We start from the raw sequence: 26111 nt of genomic DNA on the forward strand, positions 1-26111 counted from the left end.
ACCAAAAATGTTGGGCCTATCTTTAGTAGGGACCTAGATTTAAAAAAAAAATAAAATAGGGAAGTGTACTTTAAATGGACACCAATAGGAGAAAATGGGATTCTTTTTTCCTTTTAAAGCCATAAATACGTATAAAGTTATATTTCATTACAATTTCAATTTTATATGACTGTATCATTGGGAAGCTGCTAGTGAAATTTGATGATAGTTTAGGGCTTCAATTCACCTATGAATAACTGACATGCCTTAGCTGAACGAATTCTTATTCCACGTCTACTATTTTGCTCAAACCATAAATAACGTTCAGGCAGAGTTATGTGGAAGAAAATGAAAAATTTTGTGCAGTCCTTTTGATGGCACAGATCTGGAAGTTCCAAACTTGTTCCCTTTTTTATTGTTTTGCATTTATGAGGCCCCTTAAATGTAACTTAAATCCCATAAAAATTGGAAGCATTGAATTGATGCCTGGGAAAGCCCAATAGAATGGAACACAGAACGAGTCACAGAATAAAAACAATACTCCTGCGATAATGATTTTACAAGCAAAGTCAATTGCTTTTCTTTTTTTTTTTTTTTTTCGTCTTCTGTCTGTGTGCCCATGTCCACATATGCAACAAGAAACCTGGTGATTTTCAGCAAAGCCACCAAATAGCTTACATGTCAAAGGGACAAAGCAATGATAGGCCCTCAAAAGTGGGGATAAATAAGAAGCCAGTGCTGTCTGGGCAGGACATCCTTGAAGAAATGTACTAACAGTAACAGTAGGAGTAGCAGCTTAAAATGTGTATAGTGCTTGTTAGGTGCTGGGCCGTAAATATTCTACCACTTCATTTATTTTGCACAAAACGTAGAACCCCTGTGAGGAAAGTATCAAATTCCAGTTTTAGCAATGAGGAAGCTCAGTGCCGGGGTTAAGACTTTGCTCACAATTCCGCTGTTAGAAAGACGCAGAGTCAGATTCAAATGCACAGCTGGGTTTGACCTGAAGGCTATCTTCTTCATTCAGCCATGGCTTCACTTCTTCTAGAGCCTTTGCCTCTTATCTTCCCACTCACTAACTCAATCTCCTGCCCTCTCAATGTGCCCAGTGCCTGATTTTTGAACTGTTTCTATTAACATTAAAAGCCCATTGGACTCCCTGAACATAGTATGTGCTTAACAAATGGCAAAGGGAGCTCCATGCTGTCAACACTAATAGTAAATAATGGGTCAAGAAAGTGGATTAAAGCAAAAGTCTGGAGTTTCTTATAGCTAATACTTCTCTGTATGATTTTGTGAGGAAATACAGTTGTTGTAGTAAAGTAAATTTTCATCACCATATGCTCATGTTAATATTTATTATTTTTCCAGTGAGTAATTACAGTTTTTAATTAACACTAAGCCACTGAAAATTCAATGTATATACTTATGTCTAAAACTAATGAAGTAGAAGCAAAAGGCAAATGATGTCAAGAACCTCTTTTATTTCTGCCAGAAGTGCCTCTCCCCTACTGTTGATGAGTTCGCATACATTATTCCTCCATTCTGCGCTCAGAGAGTGAAGCAATATGGAAGCAGGCAAACGAAGCAGTAGCTAGAGAACCAACAACACCCTATTTCCATAGTGCTGTGCGTATGCCAGATACTCTAAAGGTTTTACACATATCAGTGAAAACTAATACATACCTCATTAAGGACCCATCCTACAAGAAAGACTTCATTATCCCCACTTTACGGATAAAAATATTAAGGCAACAAAAGATTGCATAACTTACCCAAAATGATAAGTTTAATACGTAGAAGAATTGAGCTTTCAACACAGATATCTTGGTTCCCAATTCTGTGCCTGAACCACTCTCATCCCTCTAAGGAAGAATAATGGCTATTCACAAGTATAATGTTAAATTAAAATAGTTAGAAGGTAATGGATTAGTGAGCAATCTCAAACAGCATGCAACAGAACAGCATGGAGGAATCTCACAGATGCAATGTGAGTGAAAGAAGCCAGGCAAAAGAGTGCATTCTACATTATCCCATTTATCATATATAGTATGCCAGCATATATAAATGTACTATATACTATTTACAGTATTATATATTATACATACTATATATTACAATTAATTTATACATTAATATATATTAATAAATATGTGTTGCTAATATATTTTATATAATTGATTAGCGTATATTATAATACATAATATGTTAGTCTATAATATATGAGATGTATTACGTTACATTAATATATAGCCTGACAAATTAATAGCACAGCCTGACAAAAAGCAGGCTATGCTGCTGGAAGTTGGGATAGCGGTCCCCATTGGAATGAGGGGTGCAAACTGGAAGGAAGTACAAGGAGGGCTTCTGGAGACCATCAGGACCGCTCTTTTCTTTTTTTTTCTTTTTGGTCTGCGGTATTGATTACATGGTGTGTGAGTTTGTGAAAATGCATTCAGCTACGTACTTACGCGCCGTTTTCTGTGTGTATATTATATTTCAATTAAAGGTTTCAAGGAGGAAATGATAGGAGCTTTTAGATTATGTCAAATAAAGCAGCAATCAACCCTCTCCTGTTTTTTGGTTGTTTTTTTGTTTTGTTTTGTTTTGTTTTCCATTGAGACAGTTTGGCTCTTGTTGCCCAGGCTGGAGTGAAATGGTACGATCTCGGCTCACTGCAACCTCCACCTCGATGGTTCAAGCGATTCTCCTGCCTCAGCCTCCAGAGTAGCTGGGATTACAGGCGCCTGTCACCAAGCCTGGCCAACTTTTCGTATTTTTAGTAGAGATAGGGTTTCACCAAGTCGGCTAGGCTTGAACTCCTGGTCTTGAACTCCCGACCTCAGGTGATCTGCCTGCCTCGGCCCTCCCAAAGAGCTGAGATTACAGGCGTGAGCCACTGCTCCCAGCCTTCTCATTTTTACTAATCCTCGCCTTCTGTGCCAGTCTAAGGCAGGGGATTCTGAAGTGTCATATCCCCGACTATGCTTTTCCTACCTTTCTATTTTTCTCTCAAATTTTCTTTTTTCAAAAAAAAACTTTTTATTGAGGTAAAATGTACATATATAATGTATCATCTCTCTTGACAAAAAAATTCTAAAAAGAGGGAAAGCTATTTTTAGTTTCTTGCACTAAATAATTTCAATATCCAGCATCACTTTTATTTAGAGAAAAGGGTTACAAATGAGAGATGAGAAAGATAAAATGTTCTGCACCATCAATAATTAAAGAAGTTAACAGTGATTACATCTCTTTTTCCAAAGCATCAAGACTGATGCATAAATGTGCCTTCAACTCCCGTAAGACGCCCGTCCCTTCCTAGTGCTGCTAGAGCCAGTGCCAGAAGGGGGTGGGAGGGGAGGTGCTGTTAAAAACTGGGCTTTTTTCAGAGTTTAAAAGAAAAAGAGAAACCCAGAATTCACAATTGAAAGCTTTAAAAAAAAGTGTAAAAACTATGATATTTGATTTCACGGCTCTAAAACTCTCTGAACATTGGTTTTGAACAGGATATATCTTTCTCCAAACCGCCGCATGGGCCTTTGAGCCTGAGACATCTAATAATGAGAAAAATAAGGGAGAAAATACGCCACATTCTCAGAGATTGTTTCTAATGGAAACCCAGTTTTGACAACCCTACCACCTGCTTTATATCATTAAACTGAAAGAGACTATGAATAGGAAGGGGGTGGAGAGACATTGCTAATAAAATATTTAGAGCACCAGGAAGAGCCACGTCAGGCTTTTCGTTTACCCAGAAAAAGCATCTTCCTAAAGTATCAGTCAACCAAGATTTACTGTATTAATAAAATCACCTTCAGATTATAAAGATAGAAAAAATGCATAAAATGCAGACAGATAACCTATTTTTAAAATCTGGAATGAAGGACAAAATGCTTCAGATGAAAGATGGTGCTGAGCATCTAGCTCTTTGAGGCTGCGGTATTTCCTCTGACCCCGTCCTGTGCGGGTGATTGGTACTGAGTACCAACGTCTCAGAAGCATCTAGGAGCTATATTCTAATGGGGCTGAGATGTCCACATAATGTTGTTTAAGATTTAGTATGAAACAAACTACCAAACAAGCAGGGCCAACTACATAGTTAATGTCTGAATACTATCTCCTCCACAATTATTGTTGCTAGAGGAGACGAATGATTGATTGCATGTGACGGAATTTACCATCTTTCAAATGTGCACTTTCCTCCTGAACACTGAAATAATGATGGTCCCAGAGAGCCATGCAGATTGCCCAATCTATCAGCATTTTTCTCCATGTTTGACTTTCATTCCTCTGCATTTGATTGCTTCTGAAATAATGGTAGAAGAATTGAAAACGCTTTTTATATTCCCCAGATGATTTTCATTTGCAATAGATAAGCAAATGCAATTTTCCCAATTACACTAACCAGGAAAAGACACCCCCATACATTAGAGTGCTCAATAAACACACAGGAGGGGATTCCATCGGGTCTGCTAGCCCCCTCAAAAGAGAGGAAGCGAAGAGTGATGTGTGACTCAGCCAGCAAAGTCTGCTTCATCTACACATGCCTAGAAAGTGAGTAGACATCCTAGCTACGCATTAAAAGGGGCGTATTTTCTACGTATAAAAAAATGGGATTAAGCGCAATCCTGGGCAGTGATTTTGCACTAATTGACAGTTACACGAGAAACCTGAATTATTTGTCGTTTCAGTCCATCTGAGTTAATAGTTCTGTCTGGCACTGGTTTCCCTACAATAGAACGTATCTCCCTCCCCTCTCTTTTGCCTCACCCACAGCCACACCAGTCAGCTTTTGAACAATGGGAAATTGTTTTCTTCATGGCATTTACTACTTATTACTGATCGCAGAGGAGTCTGCTGAGGAAAATTCCTGAGAGTTTTGCAAGAAAATGTGAGCTGTCCACCTGACTGATGTGCATAAACTCCCTCCTAAAACGCAAATATTTTGCTTTTGTTTCAGGTTCTTTTCAATGAGAAAATAACATGAAGGGAAGATATTTTAAAAGTCCAACTTTCCGCTTCTTTCACTTCATATTTTATTACTTTCTCTTTTTTTTGGCAAGGAAAACTTAATTATGCAGAGTAGCGACAGCTCACCCAGATCTTGCACTGATCCACAGCACAGATAAGCAATTCCGAGGAAGTTAAATATTCAGTGAAGACGCTACTAATCACTACCCCAGGAACAGCCCCAAAGAAAGATTATTCTTTGCATCCTGGATGCGCCTGTCATTTGCAGAGCTTTGCAAATACTCAAAAAAAAAAAAAAAAAAGCCGAAGCTTGGGGAAAAATAACTCTCAAAGGTGAAAATGTAAAAATTACATTGTTTGATAAATTGTACCATCATAATAAAGGTTTATAACATTTTTCTTAGAAATTAAGGTAGAATCTAGTCTTTTTATAGTTTCAGAAGAAAATGCATAGGAAACAAATCTTACGTGATATAAAATCTCTACAAATTAAACCATTTGGATGAAAAATACCTGCATATATACAATGCAGCATTCTTTAGAAATAAAAAGCATTCTGAGGGCATTTCTAACAAGGGCTACAAATCATTTCCCCCATTTTTTATTCAACTCTCGGCAAACATAGTCTCAGGTTGGTACCTACCAGCACACTTCATCACATTATACTTGGGCCATAAATTATTATTAGAAAAACTTCCTAACCTTGAAATGCAATCTGTTCTGTTTGGGTAATCTTGCAGTTTTTAGAAAATGCATCCACATCTAATCTTAAGAGAACAAAATTTTAAAAATCAATGAAGGTGTAATCAATAGTATAATAATATAGGTAATACATGTATGAGTGAGATATTCAAAAATGTAATTTAAGCAATATCACTGTAAATGTTATGATTTTAGCTGCCCTTAGATATGTCTAGCAATAATAGCATATTTGGAACAGTCATATCAGGCCCTTCCTACACAAATTCTCGAGCCTGTGCGTTTCATGAAAGTCTATGGGTTGTGCTTGAACCATGTTTGCAAGGGCCAGGCCTGCGTGAAAACCCGAGGTCTGCCGTTGCTTCCATGGGCACTCCCCTGCACTCCCTGCCCCTGCTTCAGGCTTCCTCTTGCCTCTGCTGGAAACTGAACTAGACACAGAATCGTTTTCTTCTCACTGATTTCCACCAGCCAAACAGCCGCAACTGTACTGAAAGTCTGGGGAGGCAGAAGCTCAAACAACGGAAAAGTGGTGATAAAATGTCTCGTTCCTAGAGGCGCGCAGCAGCCTTTTCTCACGTCGCGTCATCTCTGCTCTCGCGGGCGCTCGCTCCTTCTAAATTCCCCCTCCCTGCTCCTGCAGAACGGTTTCACCGTCTCGTTGACCCTTGCAGACCCACACCTCCAGTCTCCCTTCCCACCTCGCGAAGATTATCAAGACATTTTTTTTCTTTTAAGATAGTTCTTGCCCAACGGAGAGCCCAGATGTCTGCTTTGATGATAATTATTTCACCCCACCCTTATCTCATTTTATCTCCACAGCCCCTTGTTTCCTCGAGCTGATATTACCATTCCCGTTTCATAAACAGGAAACCAGGGTTTGCAGAGAGGAGGTTGGTTGTGAGCGCCACACCGCGCCGGGGAACCGGGACCAGAACTCCTGCCCCTGCGCTCTGGAGCGCCCTCCCGCTCTCAAGGCAAGATCCCGCTCCTGTCTGTCAATTGCTCTCCGCTCTCCAAAATACGGATTGCACTTCCTCAAGAAATACGTGTTATGTGCGTAAGAAATGTGGCAAAGATGGATTCGCTCCGTGCTCCTCAGTGTTTTCCCAGGATCAGCTGCATCCGCATCTCCTGGAAACTGGTTAGAAATGTAAATTCTGGGACCCAGTTCCGATCTATAAAGTCAGACACTCGGGCACCGCAGCTCAGCAATCTGGGTCCTCACCGCTCCCAGGTGATTGTGACGCAACCTGCATTTTGAGAACCACGGGACGAGCTATTCGTCACGGGATGTAACGAGTGCGATGTGAACAAAACCAACACGCGCTGTTTCCGGGTTTGCCCCATGAAAAGCTTCTCTGTGTGACACTCCATGACCCTCTCTGCGGTGTCTGGCTGCAGGCGAGTGTGGTGACACTGAGAGACAGGAGTGGAACGTGCTGCAGCCCAGAGCGCAAGAAGGCGGGATCTGCGAAGTACAGCTTGCAGGGAAGTCACCCGTTGTGCAAGGACACCCGATCCGGGTGAAGCCGCTTGAGGCCTGACATGCGCATGGCACAGCTCTAGCATCATCCTACCTCACACGAGAGGGTCATCTTGCGGGGGCCTGACTTCTAGGATTCTAAGAGGGAAACTGCGATGAGTTGGAGGTCAGGCTGCCCACGCTCACCTTCTTTGCCTGTTTCCTGAAGAAAGAGATCAGAGAAAAAGTTCCTTGGTTCTCCAACAGGAGTAAAGTTGACATACAGGTTCCAACTGGATGGGGATGAAGGGGGGCAGGAGAGGGCAGGTGAAAAAAGGGATGCCTGGGTGTTAGAAAAACAAAGGGGTAGAGCAGGCGCCCCCAGACTTTTTACACAGGGGCCAGTTCACTGGCCCTCAGACCGTCGGAGGGCCGCCACCTACTGTGCTGCTCTCACTGACCACCAATGACAGGGGTGCCCCTTCCTGAAGTGCGGCGGGGGCCGGATAAATGGCCTCAGGGGGCCGCGTGCGGCCCGCGGGCCGTAGTTTGGGGACGCCTGGGGTAGAGGCCAAGGTGACGAGGGGTAGAGGCCGCGCTGACGACAGTCCCGTGCCATTTCTCACACCGCTTTGGAACACGCACATTCCATAGGTGTCTGTCTGGGAACCTGGGATAGAAACGGGCTTGTGGGAGTAAAAGTATTTAAAGTTCAAAAAGTTTGGCATTTGAACACTAACAATTCTCAGGTTAATTGTTCCGGACACTAACAATGAGCAGGTTAAATTCACTCATTTTGCAGAGATTTAACTAACTAGGATTCTCAGTGGCAAAACCAAGCCAAGAACTCAGTTCTCCCAACTTCCAAGTTCAAAATTTTTTTCTATCATCTAAGAGCTATACCTTGTTGTTTTTTTTCCTGAACTTCAAGGCACTTTCTTTAAAATATCATTTCTTCCTCTTATATTTCACACTCAGAACTTACTGCAGAGGTTAAGTACACTGAACTTGGCTCTACTGTCAATGTTTTAAGAATTCTGACACCTTTATTGACAGATTTCTATAATGATAGGGGATTCATTTGTCCAGGAGAAGCCTACAGGTAGAGAAAATAACCCCTAAACTCTCTTTTTTCATGACGGAATGTGCAAAGCCCAGACAGGACTGAGAAATGGACGGGCTCCCGGGCCTAATGGAATGCTTACTGAGATCTATTGATTCCGATGCAGCACATTCATTGGCCATCTAACGCCACACTCTGTAATGTCTAGCCGAAAGAAAAAGTATGGGAACAGATAAAAGATGTCAGGAATGTCACCAGCTGTGATCACAAGTTTCCAAAAGGGACTGTGACAGTTAGTGATGCATCTCTTTAACGTTAGTCCCCGGGAATACGCTGTCAAGCATTTTTCTCCGTAAGATCCAGACATTTTCCCTTTAGAGTCGCATGCAGTTTTAGTATCTAGATTCCTTTAGATATTTATATATTGTGAATCACTTACATTGTTATTAGGTATTGCCAGCTGAAGAAAAGTGAAGAAATAGAGACTTTTGGAAAGTCCTTTACCATGATATGGGTTTATTCCATCAGTCATTCAGACTTCCAACTCTGTAAGGGGCTGGATAGATAAAATTTTAAAACAATAAGAGAACAGCAGCATGATGTAGGGTCTACGCTCATGAACTCCAGCTAAGTGTTCCCCGCTCGAATCCTCATGCGAGCATTAAGGGGCAGTATCTTTGGGAAAGCCATGTAACTTACTTGTCCCTCAGTTTCTTAAACTGTATTACAGGGATAATTAATAGTACCTATGTCACAGGATGAAACCAATTTGTATTTTTTAAGTGTATAGGACAGTGATATAAAATGTTTTTAATAAAACAATAATAATAACTTACACCCAGGCAGCTGGAGTAACCCAGAGGCACATCAGACTTCCTTACTATTTCCATGCTTCCAGGCAGACAGGATCACAGGATAAACTGATTCAGACTGCCACCAGATAAAAAGATAAGAACAGGACATTTGGTTTGTCAAATCCAAAAAAGGTGTTTTAATATTAATAGGAAAGTCTTTACATCCTACTAATCTCGAGTAAAACTGAAAACCAAAAACTGATTCATTTCTTAAGTTTAAAAACATAAAATATGAGAACAATCAATCTCCTTTATTAGTAGAGACAGTTAACCTCAGGTCAGCTAACCTCTGGCACTCAGCAGGCTCCCACTCCACCCATTATTGCGTATTCAGGGAGTGCAAACCAATTAACCTGAGCAAACAAGAATACAAAGATAAATCTCACAAAGGGGAAAAATCATACAGTGCACTCCCAAAATTGCTCTCTTTGCGAACTGTAATCTTTATTGATTCTCTCATTCTCTTCTTCCTTATTCAGGGTGGCTAATAAAAAGTTGACCATATATAATTTTCTCATAAAGCTAAATGTTCCTGAAGGATGTGAGAAATAAAAGGAGTTCATGTGACTACATTAAAACAGCAGTCAGAATAATGTACTACAGAAAGGGAATAAATAAGAAATGTTATGAGGAATGAAAAAGAATTCAAGATTAAACAAAAACTACTTACCCACCTAGAAGGGGGAGAATAACTATAGTCAGGAACAACTACGTAATTTGTGGGGAGCAGTACAAAGGGAACAGGCAGAGGGTCTTGTTCAAAATGTATTTTTAAAAAACTACGATGGAAGAGCCGAGCACTAAACTGAGTGTAGTGTCCTTCTAAGTGTGGGACTCAACGTACCCGCATAGGTCATGTGCCCATGAGCCTGCCTTGATATGAAGACACGAGCTTATAAGTGTTATAAAATGAGAAAAGATACAGGTAAGCGCATAAATTCGGATGACAGTCTAGAAACGTTGAAGGCATGAGAAAGGGAAACGCTGGGAGACCTGATAAAAGGGGTTAGATGAAGTGAATGTCAGAGAATAGAGGGAAAAGACTGGGAAATAAAGATGAGAAAATGAACAGATAAGAAAGGCTAAGTGAAAAGACAAAGCGAAGTTAACTCCACCTGCCGAAGGCACGACAGCAGGGTGGATCAGCAGAAGCAGGTCCACATCGGACCCTCCAAATCACGCAGCAAGTGAGTGAGTGCCACGTGCCTTCGTGCCAGGGAAATGGCGGTTCCGGCTACCCAAGGAGCCTCATTAGAAGCCGCAGAAGAGGGCCCGCAAAAAGGGCAATGACTAAGTGTTACATAAAAGTTCTTTCAAAGTCCTTTGAGTGGGAAAACATCTAAATGTGGGCCAACCTATTTTTTTAGAAGAAAGAGAATGTCTGACAATTGAAACATACTATCATAACTAGCTTTTCAAATGATAGAATAGATAGGGCACTTGAACATGAACAGACAAAAAGACTCACTATGTCACACAAAACTCAGGGGTTAGCTAGCTATTATACACGATGGTCAAAAAGCATTGCCGGCCACTATATGCCAAGAGAAACAAAGGACATATTCACAAAGTAGTTGGTTCATGCTTTTGTTGTGAACTATAATCAAGATAATCAACTGCTAGTTGAAGTGCATGCTTTGATGTTTAAAAAACATCCAGTGTACACATGTGCATCAAATGAGTTGAGGCACTCAAATCTATTACCCTGAAAAATTACTCTTTGTATCCCAATCAAGCTGCAATTGCTCAAAACATTTTTAGACCTGTTCTTTTTTCATGGAAAATTTTTAACCTGTAAGTGTTTGGAGCTGTTTGGTTATTTAAAAATTTAAATCTGCAGCGTAAGCTGGATCAAAAATTATAAAATTAAGGAAGTATTTTCCAGCTGGGTGCAGTGGTTCACGCCTGTAATTCCAGCACTTGGGGAGGAAGAGGTAGGCAGATCATGAGCTCAGGAGATTGAGACCATCTCAGCCAACATGGTGAAACCCTGTCTCTACTAAAAATACAAAAATTAGCTGGGCATGCTGGCATATGCCTATAGTCCCAGCTACTCGGGAGGGTGAGGCAGGAGAATTGCTTGAACCCAGGAGGCAAAGGTTGCAGTGAGCCAAGATCATGCCACTGTACTCCAGCCTGACAACAGAGCAAGACTCCATCAAAAGAAAGAGAGAGAGAGAGAGAGATTGGGAGAGAGAAAAAGAAAGAAAGAAAAAGAAAGAGAGAAAGAAAAAGAAAAAGAAAGAAAGAGAAGGAAAGAAAGACAGGAGGGAGTGAGGGAGGGAGGGAGGGAGGGAAGGGAAAGAAGTGAGGGAGGGAAGAAACGAAGAGTTTTTCTTTGTGATTCAAACCAGTTCTGAAGCTGAGATTTAAAAATAGAGAATTCACAAAACGTTTTAAAGTGAAGACAGGATTATGGAGTGAGTACATAGACTGTCTGGCTCAACAGTCTCATAAATATATAGGTCTAAGGAATCAGAGAAACTTGGAGCTGTAAACAACCTTAAAGACTGTATAGCCTCGCTATAGCTTCTTATTAAGTGGATGAGGAAACCGAGGGCCCCATAGGTGGAGATTGGCCTGAGGCCACACACCTGGTTCAAGGAGAGGCAGAACTAGAAAACAGTTCACACTCTCTCCTGTCCAGGAGTCTTTCCACACTACTGGGAACATCTGCCAAAACCGTATGACCTTCCAGAAAGTCACTGAGAACCACAGGTATCATCTACAAACATGCCGAGTCGTCGCCATTTCCGAAAGCCGAGTCAGTCAGTCCTCGTTGTCATGGCAATAATTCTTCACACTCACAGCCTGATGATTACAAATGTAAAAATGCAGCCACCCCAGACAGGAAGAAACCTTATTAAAACGACGTTCTAAAAATGGCAGCGCTTATCTGGTTTGCCCATCCTGAGGTGCAGAATCTTGACTGCAATTGTCATGTAAGCTCAGTTCAGTCCAGACATCTATATTTAATAGCACCGAGAGATATTCTTTTTCTTGGGACTTTAGGAGGAAAAAAAAAAAAACAAAAGTGGTTGAGCATAATAACCAACATTAGGAAACTGAGATCTAAAAGGTTAGGGTGCACGCATGAGCATCGTTACACACAAAACAACTTTAAATAAACAGTGATGTTCTAATGCTACATCTACTCGCTAGGAATTAGTGAAGCCTGGAGCCCCTGGCCTCTGCTTTCTTCTTTCTCTTGGTGCCCATTTTTCCCTGATGATGCTGTTCTTTTCCCAAATGTGTCTTGTTGTGGCTGATTTTTGTCTGACAGCACTAATCCAACGTGTGTGTCTACAAGCACTCAGAATTCAAATCCAAAATAACAGAGTCTGAGTCCACTGTTTCCTAAGCAGATGTTTCGCCCTCTCCACTGCACTGTGAGAAAAGCAATGCCTACCACCAGCCACTGAAATGTCTTTTCTGTTCTCACCAGAAAGTTTCATGCTCCGAGTTTCTACTCAGCTCCCCTCAGTGACAAGAGAAATTTCCAAGTCTAGTCCAACCTAAAAACTGATCCCCCGCAGAACAGAAGCAGGAATCTAACGAGACTCCTTAAGCAGATGCTGCAACCTAAGATTTAATCATGCAAACATTCCAAAATACACACGAATGATAGTTCAAAGATTTCAAACATTTACGCGACGCTGTGTCGCGGGGTGGTCTTTACACACGTTTTCTGGGGCATGTCAGCGTCTGATAGCTGGGCGTGCCTCTTGTGCTCCGCGTCACCACAACACACTCCGAAGAGAACACCTGACTACAAGCTCCAAGTTATTCAAAACATTCACTATCGACAGGAGTGACATATTGTCACCTTTCCCAAGTGACCCTTTCCTACCCCTCCCCTTCACCTATTCACCCTGCCTTCAGAAACTTCAGGTCTGTGACCAACAAACCTATTCATATTTTCGCATTTTCTTTAAATGACACTTTGCACTGTGCTTATCCACAACTGTTCTCTGCAGTTGTCTCGGGACGGAAAAGGAGGCGGTGTTCTTTTTGACCCACACAGCTGCTTCTAAACAGTTGATTTCTCCAAAAGCTTTGAAAACCCACAGCTCCTGGGAAGCCCGGCCGCCCGGCTCTGCCACCCACCTTCCTGTGCTCTCCTCTGTGGACTTCCTTCATACGGTCCTCCCGTTTACTGAAGCCACTGCTGACTCCCTGCATTTCTTCCACTCCTACACCGTTGATCATTCCTTCAGACTTCATTCAGCAACCGCGTGCTGACTCGGCAGATGCCTTGGGTCACCAGTTCTTCTGTTTCACCTCCACATAGTTCTCCTCCACTTCAGTCAGTCATTCCTGTTGTTGCAATTGACACCTTGCAAATGTCAGCAAATGTGTCAGCACCAAAATTTCCATTTGAAACCTACCACTTTGATCCTTCTCTTGCTCTAGCTCACTCTAGAACGTTCACTTCACTAATTCTACTCCACTCTAACCTTCAGCCATGCTCACTACTTTCTCACTCCCAGCCTGTTCATTTTCCTTCTTCACGCTTGACGCCACAGTCCGTGACCATCATTGTTCTCTCGGAAGTACCCTCAACTTCTCTGTCATATTTCATTCCATTGTACTTAACTGGGAACCTTTTTTTATTCTCTTCCTCTTCTCTGCCCACCACTCGGCAGCTAAATCTAAAAAATATCACACGTTGGCTTCCTGGTTTCAACATAACTTCATGATAACAGACCTAAAACGATCAATCACCAATCGCCAGCAATGTTAAAATTTTTCCCAAGAAAGTTCATTTTTATCCTTCCACGACGACCTTCATTACTCCTTAGACCTCCTCTCTATCCTCTCAAATGAGGATGTTGCCTCAGAGTCATTAAAAAAAATAGGAACTACTAGATTAGGACCCCTTGGGAGTGCAAATCCACACTACAAACGTTTCTGGTTTGCAATTCTAAGTGTCTTCACACCTAGCCAAAGAAATTGTTTCCACAGATGCTTTTGTGCCAACTCTCTCACCTCACTTTCTCAAGAGTTTCATAGCTTCAGTCATCACCCCATGCCCTTTCCTTCACCCGTTCTCTCTGTTACATCATTTCTGCATAGATTTTCACTATCTCCCACATATTTTCACTGTCTCCCGTATAGTTTCACTATCTCTCATCTAAAAAAAAAAAAAAAAAAACTCTCTTAACCTCATGGTCTCCAATCCAGCAAACACTTTCCTTTTCTCCTTCTTTCCTCAACAAAACTCCCTGAATGATTCATCCGCATCTGCTAGCTCTACTTTCTTATTTTCAAGTCACTTTTCAATCTATTAAGATTTCAACAACCTTTGGTTGCCAATTCTATGGTCACTTTTTTGTTATTACACGTATTTCTTCAGCAGCATCATTGGGTGGTCACATCCATTCCTGCACTTTTAAATATCATCTGTGATAACGACTTTCAAATTTATGCCTAGATCAAAGTCCAAACTTCACCAGCGCCTACCTGCAAACTCCTCTTGACTGTGTAATCGGCATCGCATAAGACAAGAAAGCATAGCTCTTCCCCCAAGACTGTCCCAACTCAGGAAACAGAACCACAGTCCCCTGAATTATTGCAGCCAAAATCAATGACTGTTTTCCCCCATTCTTTCTAAGCCATCAACAAGTCCTGCACATCCGAAATGCCCCTCAAGTGCCTTCCCCGCTCTCCATCTGTACAGCTAGCACGCTGCAGGCAGAGTCTCTGAACTGGTTTTCTGTTTCATGGCACTCCCACAATGCCAATTACTCATTCTCCATGAAACAGCCAGATACTTTAAAAGATAAGTTCGATTATACTGTCCCTTGCTCAAAATCCTTCAGTGCTATCCCGTGTCTCTCAGAATAAAACCAAGTTTCTGACCACAGGTCTGTGGCCTGTTCAGCCCCACTCTGCACAGCATTCCCCTCATTCGCAATAATGCAAGAACGTGGTCTTACTTCCCTTTTACTGTTTGAACGCACCAAATCTTTTCTGCCCTCTAGGCCTCTGTATGTGCTGATCATTCTACGTGAAATGCTTCCACCCCCTCCTCTCCTCTTACCCACATTTGGCGTGACTGGCATTCTCATTCTCAACGTTGGCAAAGACGTCACCTCCTCAGAGAAGTCTTCACTCACCTCCCTCTGGAGTAGCCTCCCACAGATGGTGTCCATCTCATGATGTTTATTTTTCCTAAACCCTAATGACAGTCCTCAGTGACCTTGTTTATATATCCGCTTACTTTTTCATTGCCTTGTCTTTATCATTCTAGTTTAAGTCCACTGACGACAGGGACTCTGACCGTCTTGATCACTGACGAATCTTCCACACCGAATGCATTAGCACATTGTAGAAATTCAATAAAGATCTGCTGAATAAATGAAGAAATTTGTTTCTGGTAGGTTTTTCTTCTAATATACACATTGAGAATATTTGAGAAATAATTCCTCAATATGGCTCAAATTTTTTATATACTTCATTTTCAAAATCACGCATTACCTCTGGTGTTAAAGTTACAGGTTTAAAAATAGTTGTAGTGCTGTTGTTTCTTATTGGTTTGGTTTTTTAAATTTATTTTTAATAGACAAAAATCGTATACATTTATGGTGTACAGCATGTTTTCAAATATGAATACACTGTGGAATGGCTAAATCCACCTAATTAACATGTGTGTTAGCTCATATACTTATTTTTTTGTGGTGAGACACTTCAATTCTACTCTCTCAGTGATTTTCAAGCATGCAGTATGCTAATAACTGCAGTAGCAGTATGGTTAATAGCATCTTTATTTAGCCTGTTATTTGCTTGGGATGTTTGGATGTTTTCACTGCCTAGATTTAGACAAGCATATAATAAGCAAAGCAGGTTATAACATAAAAACACAATAGTATTAATAACTAACATTTCTGAGGGATTACTACATGCCAAGCACTGTTCTAAATCTCTTGTATACTAAACTAATGCATGATTATAATGCCTGCTTAATAGGCGAGGAAATCCTACATACCTTCTGATTTGAAGTGGTCACAAGTAAGGTAACATTTTATAATCCTCTTTATTAGGACTCAATATTCACATGTTTCAACATGTGTGATTTCAAAAAAAAAAAAAGATGCTTGTACTGTTTTTTTGTCATGTTAGGAAAATACATACATTTTAGGAATACACATACATATAACACACATGTTAGGAGTATACATTTATAATATACGACATGTTTTGAAATATTAGTCAGTCCTAACATGACTGAAAAACAGTACAAGCATCCTTTTCTCAGAACCCCACATGCATAAAGGCTTTCCGTAATCTTTCTTTGAAAAGACTTCTTCACTGATCTAATGAAACACATAGTGTATTCAAACCAATAAAACCAAATGCTTAAATCAAATATTTAAACATTCATTTATAGGCATTTTACATCTCTCTGTAGAGGAAAAGAAAGCATCCTTTGAGGAGAGGCTTTCCTCCCATTTCCCCTGGGTCCAATGTCATGCCAGCCCATTTCACAGGCAGTAGAGCTGGGAAGACCAGTGGCAGCTGATACAGTATTGATTACTTTATGACACTGGACACTGAACACTTCGTCTAAGAAATGATTCTCTTGACTCCCTCTGAGTCTCCAGCTGGAGGGAGCTGTAGCTGCCAGCAGAGTTGGAATTAGACCAACCCCTTCACTGCTTCTCCTTTATGTGGACACTGGAAAAGCAGGGTTCTGCTTTCAAGAATAGCAATGGAGAATGTAGGCTATGCTGAGAATAGAGTCAAACTGAAGATTATTTATAAGTAATTACATTTTCTGTTTTGTGAAATATATACTGTATGCTTTCATAACATTAATGGGTTTTTTAATTTTGAAAGAAAAATTATTTGTATATGTTGAATCTTCTCAAATGATCTTAAAAGTTATGATTCTAATAAATAACTTTGAAGGGCTAATATATTAACTCCAAATCACAATATAAAATTAATAAATGATTATGAGGGGAAAGGAACAATCAATGTTGAATTTATTTTAACTGAAAGAGACTGTCAGAATGCATCCAGATTCTGCAAAGGAGTGCAGGTTCTGGGCAAAGGAGTAGCGTGTCGATTACCACGCACCTCACCGCAGAGCACGCCTCGTACCATCCTCAACCCCTATTCGCATGTTCCAGAAGCATCACACTGTTGGTACCTCACATGCACCATTGCAGCCCGCCCAGCCACGCTTCAGCCTCTGCTACAGCAACCAGTTCCGCACAGGCTCCTACCACCTTCCCGAGATGCGGCCCGACAGTCTGCATCGCGACCCGTGCTGCTTCTCAGGACGTTTCTGAATCTGATCGTCACTCAGGTGGGCACCACCGTGTCGGGAGCATCGTCGATGCCTATGGGGTTTCCGCCAGCCATTGGGGAACAGAAGATAATGGGTAGATGCGTCTGCTCTTGGTCTCCAAACTGGACAGTTAGGAAAAATATTTAATTTTGATACGTTCTGCAGATGGTCCCATAAAAATCAAGCACCAGTCAACCCACAGCCGTGGCCAACTTGATAGCTCATCCTTATTTTGGCTTCCTTTCCTTTGCTATGCCCCTAGCCCTTCACCCCGACCCCTGCGATTAGTCCCCAAAGAAACTTACATGCAAGACTTGTCTTAAGCCCTGCTGTCGAAGGAAATCAGGCTAAGATATTTTCTTTCATGTAAAAAAAAATTAGGTTTGGAGCAAAACGTTATGTAATTCTACTGATAAGTGATTTAAACATTTCATATTTATAATTAATTATAAATATATTATGAAGCAAAATGCACATTTTACAATTATTGGCCTCTTAAAACACAAAACTTGAAAGACATTTTATGCTTCCAGTGGTCCACACAGAAATGCCCTCTCAGAAAGAAATGGTTACACATAGATGCAGAGTAGGCTCCTCAGACGCACCAATGTGTGCTGGTGCCCAGTGTTGAGGGGCCAGTTTGTACATGCCTGTCAGAATCTTGTTGCCTGAGGGCTTTGCTCTCAAGCTTCTGAAAGGCTGAACTGCCTGAGCAAATAGTAGGCCAGAAGTTTCTGGAATTAACCCCTCTGGAGCAGCCTTCAACCAGTGACTGATAGGAGTGAGGAATTTATAGTCAGCTCAATGGATAGATGATAAGACAGATGGACAAATAGGTAGGTAGATAGATAGATAGATAGATGGATGATAAATAATAGGTAGACAATAGATAATAAATAGATAACACATTGAAAGATAGATGATAGATAATAGAGATTGATAATAGACAATAGATTGATAGATAATTAATAGATAATACATAATAGATTAAAAGAGAAATGATAAATGGATAATAGATTAAATATATAGATGATAGATGATAGAGTTAAAGATAGATGGTAGATGGATAGATAGGTAGGTAGATTAGATAGATACATAGATAATAGGAAAAAGATTTAAAGATCAATGAGAGATAGATGATAGATAGATAGATAGCTATCAATGATAGATAGAGACACAGGTATATAGATGTATATATCCCTCATTCCCCAGGAAGGACAGCTCCGAAGTGTGTATTCTACACCATTTCCCGACTGCCCCCGATATTAAGTGGCAATGGCCATCAGTAGTAACTGGCTTGAAGCTGCACCTTCTACTGGCTGCCTTCCCTTTCCCATGTCACTTCCTTATTTCCCTCCTGGCGTTTCATACATTCTCAAATCAATTATTTTGTACTAAGAGGCTGTCTGGAAGTCAGTTCCTGTGGGCACCCAAATGGAAACAATGTTGCTGGTACCAAAATCTGCAAAGCCTTGCCTCAGGACATACACAGAGAGAATACTCTTCTCTGTGAAACAGGCTCAGTGCTTTTACCCACTGGTGTTAAACCAGTTTGCATGAGATCTAAAAATGAGAAATCAGGCCCTAATTCAGAAATGGATGTGTGAGAAAAAGTTCAAGTGTGCGTATCTATTCTTAAAATATGTGTGCCTCAGTGCCTTTGAGGCTTAGGGTCAAGTTAGGGTGAAGTTTTTCATTGGTTTGAGTTTTCTGCGTTTTTACAGCTTAGTGATAAATGTCATTCACACGCCTAACAAACTGCTTGTTTCAAAAATATTTTTACCCAAATAATGTGAACTCTATTTTCTTCATTGTAGAATAAAGAACGGCTAAATTGATTTCAACCACTTTCTCAATCTTTTCATGATAGTCTCTTCGAATGGCAAACTGCTGTGTGAGGCATTTATTTTTAGCATTCCAATATCGTAGTGTGTTGCTTAAGATCTCAACCCTCACCCTCCTCCACAGACATACCATTTTCTGAAAGATAAAACTGAATCAAGAAATTTGCCTGAAGGAAGGAGATGGAGGAGATACCTGACAGAGGTTTATGCCTACCCAAAGTGAGAGGAAACACACAGTGTTCTCCTTGGATATTGTCCCATTAAATTTGCTTTTAGTGAGTTCTTTCTCATCGCCAGTATATAAACAACATTATTCCATGAAAGCCTTTCCGTCTTCACCCGATGTCCACAGACTTCCCCCAATTCTAAGAATAAAGAGCCCACAGGAGGCAGCAAGAACAGGAAGGGAGAGATGCCAAAAGCGTGGGTCTTCCAAAAGATCTTCTCCAAATCCAGTGATTTCAGATGAACTCAGATGTTGAGATGGGATGAAAAATAAGAAGTTACCATTACTCGTTAGAAAGAAGGGACTATGGTATGGCTGCTCTGGGTCGATCTGTAGGAGAGAGATTTACGAATATTTTCTGGCCTCTTTCTATAGATTCAGTGTTGTGCTAGCTCCTGAGAAATCAATATTAAAAAAATGTATATTTATTTAATAAATTATGTAATAAAATTTACAGAAAAGCAAATCCCAGGTTTCACCGGAGTTTTATAAATGTGGCCACTGAGTGCTTCATTTTGGTGCTACAAGGGCTCAAAGAGGCCTCAGTGAGCTTGGGGATTCGAGTGTATCCCACTTTGCTTTTATGGAAAAATTCACTCTCCTGCTGCCAAGTCCTCAAAAATGTAGCAACATAAGAGAGGTTTTTTTCATTCTTTATCATCATAGTTGATAACTGAAATTTATATAACGTGTTTGCAATATGAATAGAACATTTAACAAGAGAACGTGGCATCAGGTACTATAACCCCACTGCCCTTACTGGGATATTCTTACCTTAAAGTGTGAAATTTGATTCACCTACCCTAGCAACACCTATTTTTTTTTTACAGGCCTGGCTACAAACGTGTATCAGAAATATTAGTGAGAAAAGGGACCTTTCCTGTTCTGCTACGCCTTTGACCCTATTTCAAGGAAATTCTGTCCGACTTCCTCCCTCAAGTGCAGCCTCTCCTTTAGTTCGCGGAACTCTCAAGGCGCAGAGGCTGAGCCATGACGTTTCACAGACAGCCTGCCTGCTGCTGTGGGGCCTTCTAGCACCATCACATCGCATCACTGACTACACCGGACACAGCACCAGGCACCAGAGAGAAAGAACTGGGAGAATCTTCTATCTCATGATCTGGAGACAGAGAGACACCTAAGACACGCTTTTTCCCGCAGTGTGGGGACCGTGTCCTCATGGAGGCCTGTGAAAGGTGTCATGAAAGGAATGTGGCCGAGGAGCAGGGGGCAGAGATGATGATGGACGTTCCTGCCGGAGGTGAGACACAAGCTGTCTTTGAAAAGGAACCGAAGTCAGCTGTGCATAGAAGGCGTGAGGGAATCCGCGATGTGCTGTGTTCCTTTCTTTCTGTAAAGCCTCCCCAAGAACACTATATGAAAGGTGACCCAGAAATGGACACAACTCAAGCAATGAAGGTGAGGACTCTATGCAATCCCGTGAACAAAAGAGTTCGTGGGAACATTGTGAAGAGCGACGTGGAAGTGAGCCCAGACATACTAGGACTGACAGTTCAAACAAACCTCTCTCCTCAGCTCTACCTGGGTGTTACCACTTCCAGAAAAAAACGAAGGTCCTGAGAGGTTGATAAACCTCTTAAGAAATGAAGTTCCAGCTGTCAACACACTTTACTAATTCCAGAAAAGTCAGCAAGAGAGACTTCGTGAAAATACAGTATTCAGCATTTTACCTTATTAAAAACTGAAAAGTAGCCGGTTGCGCATAAACACGCTTATTTTACCCACAGCTAAGGGAGGAACTTGAGCCACAGATAGGTACACATGTCTGAGAGGACACTGAAGTGCGTGGTAATTTTTAAAAAGTAAATAACACTATGCGTCACCGTCTCGTGTTACACGTGCTCTTGCAAGTTAGCAACAGAATCAGCCCCCTTTTGTCACAGTCAAGCCAACAGGAAGCACAGGGGACCCTCGGATCCTCGGATCATTTGACTTACCATTCTTTTGCTTTACAATGGTGCAAAAGTGATTCACATTCAATAGAAACTGTACTTCCAATTTTGGATTTTGATCTTTTCCAGGGCTAGCGACATGTGATACAATACTCTCTGGTAATGCTGGGCCCCATCATCAACACAAAGCCTCTTTCACAATAAAGTGTTAAACATCTCATATAATTTGCTAAATACTGTACCACAAATGTTCTGAGCATATTTACAGAATTCTAGGGTAAGCCATGAAGTTCAGTAGATTCCGTGCCTTAAATGCATTTGCAGCTTACGATATTTTCAACATGTGATAGGCTTACTGGGACTTAACCCCATAAGTCAAGGAGCTTCTGCATAAGACAGACAGCCTTGTCTTCTGAGTAAAAGCAAGACGTACAAGAACCAAATTACAGAAATGGTAATATGCTTCCCCCACTCACGGACAATAACTGCACGTTAATCAACTTTCTTACCGTAAACAGTTGACAGTAGCAAGCTGCCGAGTGCTATTTTAGCCATCAGTAGATCACATATACGACAGTGGTTCCAAAAGATTATAATAAGACTGAAAAAGTCCTATCGCCTAGTGACGTAGCCAACATGATGTCATAGCCGCAATGCACTGCCTTTTCTATGTAAACAGCTACAGCTATGTGGAGATACACAAATACTTACTATTGTGTTACAATTGTTTACAGTATTCAGTGCAATAATGTGCTGTGTAGTTTTTTAGCCTAAGAGAAATAGGCTATACCGTACATCCTAGATGTGTAGCAGCCTCTACCGCCCGGGTTCATGCAGGTCCGCTATGACGTTTGCACAATGACGAAATTGCTTAATGATGCGTTTCTCAGAATGCATTCCCATCATTAAGAGACATGTAACCGTATCCTTACAACTCTTGGCAACTGGAGACGGAGAAGGACTCTAGAATGAAAACTTGTCAAATGCTTCTCCCCGCAGTGGGAATCAACTCACGTGTGGTGTCTTCAGCCCTGACCCACTTTACACATAGTCACGGCACACATATCATTTAAATAAAAAATAACAAAATCAAAATGATCTGGCACTTTTACGAGAATATTCATCCTTGGGAGCTTTTAGAAATGTTAATGAGTATAGGCAGGTCTCCATTCTGTAAGAGGGAGAAAAAATCTATAGCAGCGAAGTGTCACCTATGCTGAATGGGCTGGTGGAACGCAGCCACAGATGGGCAAAGTAACATTTTTAAGATGCTGCCAAAATAAAATTAGAACTCAATAGCCTTGACCTGAAGAATTTAAAAACTATCAATGGTAATAAAGTTAATTAGGTGGTTAATGGTAAAAGATGAATAGCTATTTATATTTAATGCCAAATAAAGGGAATGCCTTGGCATCTAGGAAGTAGTGTATATCAGCCTCCTAGAACCACGGAGACAGTTCCATCCACAGTCTGATTCAATAGGCATGAAAATCAGAAATTTCCCTAAAGTGTCTGTATTTTTATTATCAGCTCTCATCAACTTGGTTTAGAAACCTCTAGCTCTTTCCAAATAAATTCCTATTTTCTTTCATGTATTATAATTCATGCTGAGTTTCATGTTTTATAATTTGTGTCTAGTCTCGTCAGAATGTTATAAAAGGCAGTGTTGTAAATGGAGTTCTGGATTAGCTCCATGCTCAGGTAAAATATCCATTCAACGTATTATACAAAATAGGCCAGTGAGTTCTGATATAAGAGAACACAAGAAGTTTACTGACGTGGTTTCAGATCCACATTATCACTGGCCCTTAAGAAAACTCCACTTGTTGAATGTTTATGTGCTATCAGAGAAAGAAATACACAATTACCTGAAAATGCTATTACACTATTCTTCCTTTTTCCAACCACATATTTATCTGAGGCTGGATTTTCCTCAGGCACTTCAAGCTCATATCATATAGCACCAGATGGAATGCAGAAGCTGGTATGAGAAATCAGCTGTCTTCAAGACAGACACTAACAAGACCTATACAAAATAAAGTAGTGCCATTTTTTACTACAATTTTTATTTATAAATAGTTATTTCTATGACATATTTATATTAATATATAATCCTTTTATGGTAATGCTTTTATTTTTAAAATAAATTAATAGATTTTTTTTAACTTTCCTGTTTAAATTTCTGTTGTGATAAATACGAATATAACTCATACACAACTCCTTGGGCTTGTTAATAATTGTTAAGTGTGAAACAGTATGGCAATTCTTTCAGCTGCTCAGCGTGTCTATTCCAATTATGCATTTTGGAACTGGGGATATACCCACAGGACAGGTTCGAGGATCCACTTGACACACAGTGAGATAAATCTGAGCTAAAACTGTATCAATCGCCTGACCTCCATAAGCGCCTACTCTGACTGGAGGGCCACAGTGACATCTGGGGCCCCAAGGAATCAGTGTTAGTTCAGAGTCAGCGTTCAAGAGCCTCCTCCCATATCCTGATCACTGCCCGCTTGCCATCTTTGCCATAGGCTCTCAGTCAGACAGATGGCTGAGAGAAGGATTGGCAGCAAAGGTCACTCCTCAAGGAGACCCGGCCTTCCCTTCATTCGAGGGGTTCTGGGTTTGTCACCTGGCTCAAGTCCGAGAACTGACTGAGGGGCTATGACGCTGTTTTGCTGATTCACATTAGAATTTTATGATTCACTTTACCTGGAACGTTTCTGCTTATCCAGACCAAGTAAGAATTTAATCGCTTCCTGTCTATTTCACTTCTAGGAACGTTATAATTAACAAGGCAACCTTACCAGTCTGCAGTCAGACCATTCCGACCACGGCTCTGACCCTGCCGTCCCCGGAGTCACCGTCGTCACCACGGCTCTGACCCTGCCGTCCCCAGAGTCACCGTCGTCACCACGGCTCTGACCCTGCCGTCTCCGGAGTCACCGTCCTCACCACGGCTCTGACCCTGCCGTCCCTGGAGTCACTGTCCTCACCATGCCTTTGGCAGCCGAGCCTTGCCACTTGGCCCTTACTCCCTTGCTCTGTTTTCTGTTGCAACAAAATACCACAGACTGAATAATTTATAATGAAAAGAGGTTTATTTGGCTCATGACTCTGAAGACCAGGAAATCCAAGAGCATGCCACTGGCATCTGAGGAGGAGATGCATGCTTGCCACAACGTAGCCAAGGACACTCATGGCCAGAGGGCAACAGCCTGCGTCAGCTAAAGTCTCCCTCTCTCCTCTTACAAAGCCATGGGTCCCGCTCTGATGATCTTATCTAACCCTAATTACCTCCTAAAGGCATCACTTCCACTCAACCTATGAACTTGGAGATTAAGTTTCCAACACATGAAATTTAGGCAACACATTCAAATCATAGCCTTCCACCCCTGGCTTCCAAAACGTATATCCTTCTCACACGCAAAATACAATAATTCCCTCCCAATTGTCCCAAAGTTTTAATTGTTCCAGCACCAACTTAAAAGTCCAAACTTATGTGAATCAAATATGGGTGAAACTCAAGGCACAGTTCCCCTCAAGGCATATTTCTTCCCGCTGTAAACCTGTGAAATTCAACAATTTCTCACGATCACGAGACAGTGGCGACAGAGGTATAGGACACATATTTCCAAGAGGGAGACGCAGGTGGGAAGAAAGGAGTAACAGACCCCAGACAAGTCCAGAACCCAAGACGGCAGGCATCAAGGCTGAATCTCTCCCTCAAGGTACTGCTTCCTACACACACTGCCTCACTCTTTACTTGGTTGGAGTGAGGCCGTTTCAGCTTTCTCAGCTTTCTCAGCTTGCTGCTCCACACTGGTGCCTGCAGCTTTTGCAGTCTGGCCTCGCATGTTGCCAGTGACTGCCATTCTGGGCTCCTTGCTGCGGTTCCGCTCCCTGGGCTCCACTAAGCCTTGATTTAGTGGGAACTTTCTGTGGCAGCTCCAACCCCAGTTCTGCTGGCAGGGCCTTAGCGAGGGCTCTCTCGGATGACTCCAACCCTGAGACAAGCCACTTCCTGAACTCCCAAGCAGTCTGCAACATTCTTTAAAATCTAGGTGGAGGCCATTATACCCCATAGCTCTTACATCTGCTGGTCTACAGAATTAACATCATGTAGACACAGCCAAAGTCTACAGCTTGCATCTGTCAGAGGGGTAGGTTGAGCCACACCTAGAGGGGTCAAGTTATATCCAGGGCCACTTGAGCATAACTGGAATGACCAAGGAGCACTGCACTGGGGTGCAGGAGACAGAGACACGGGCAGTCACGGGCAGGGGGGCCACAGCGGGTTCTCAGGCCTGGCTCTCAAAGCCATTCATCATCCCAGAGCCCTGGGCCTGTGACAGAAACGAAAGCCTCAGAGATCTCCGCAATGCCTTTGGACTCTCTCTCATCGTCCTGATGATCCCTTCCATCTCCTTAGCAAAGCGTGCCTGGGATACACCCTTGGTTTCCTTTTCTGAATACGCTTTTTTTTTTTTTGAGACGGAGTTTCACTCTTGTTACCCAGGCTGGAGTGCAATGGCGCGATCTCGGCTCACCGCAACCTCCGCCTCCTGGGCTCAGGCAATTCTCCTGCCTCAGCCTCCCAAGTAGGTGGGACTACAGGCGCCCGCCACCATGCCCAGCTGATTTTTTCTGAATATACTTTTTTACTCTCTGAATGACCAGGCTGAGAGTTTTCCAAGTCTTTCTGCTTTGCTTCCCTCTTAATTACAAATACCATCTTTAAGTCATTTTTTCTTTTCATAGCCTAATGTGAGCAGTTTAAAGGAGCCAAGCAGCCACCTGA

General features: G+C 41.6%; 2 long non-coding RNA genes across 2 annotated transcripts in view; both read right to left on the bottom strand.

The window, feature by feature from the left end:
• LOC141582253 (uncharacterized) overlaps positions 1 to 26111 on the bottom strand; it is a 634729-nt gene that overhangs the window by 602635 nt on the left and 5983 nt on the right. The window lies entirely within an intron of this gene.
• LOC141582214 (uncharacterized) lies at positions 2172 to 9254 on the bottom strand. Its single transcript, XR_012515015.1, has 3 exons — positions 9014 to 9254; positions 8617 to 8733; positions 2172 to 7337 (listed from the first exon to the last, which is right to left on the bottom strand). It is a non-coding gene; the product is annotated as an uncharacterized LOC141582214 (long non-coding RNA).

The sequence above is a fragment of the Saimiri boliviensis genome, chromosome 19 (genome assembly GCF_048565385.1).
Source record: "Saimiri boliviensis isolate mSaiBol1 chromosome 19, mSaiBol1.pri, whole genome shotgun sequence".
In the NCBI taxonomy this organism is placed as follows: domain Eukaryota; kingdom Metazoa; phylum Chordata; class Mammalia; order Primates; family Cebidae; genus Saimiri; species Saimiri boliviensis.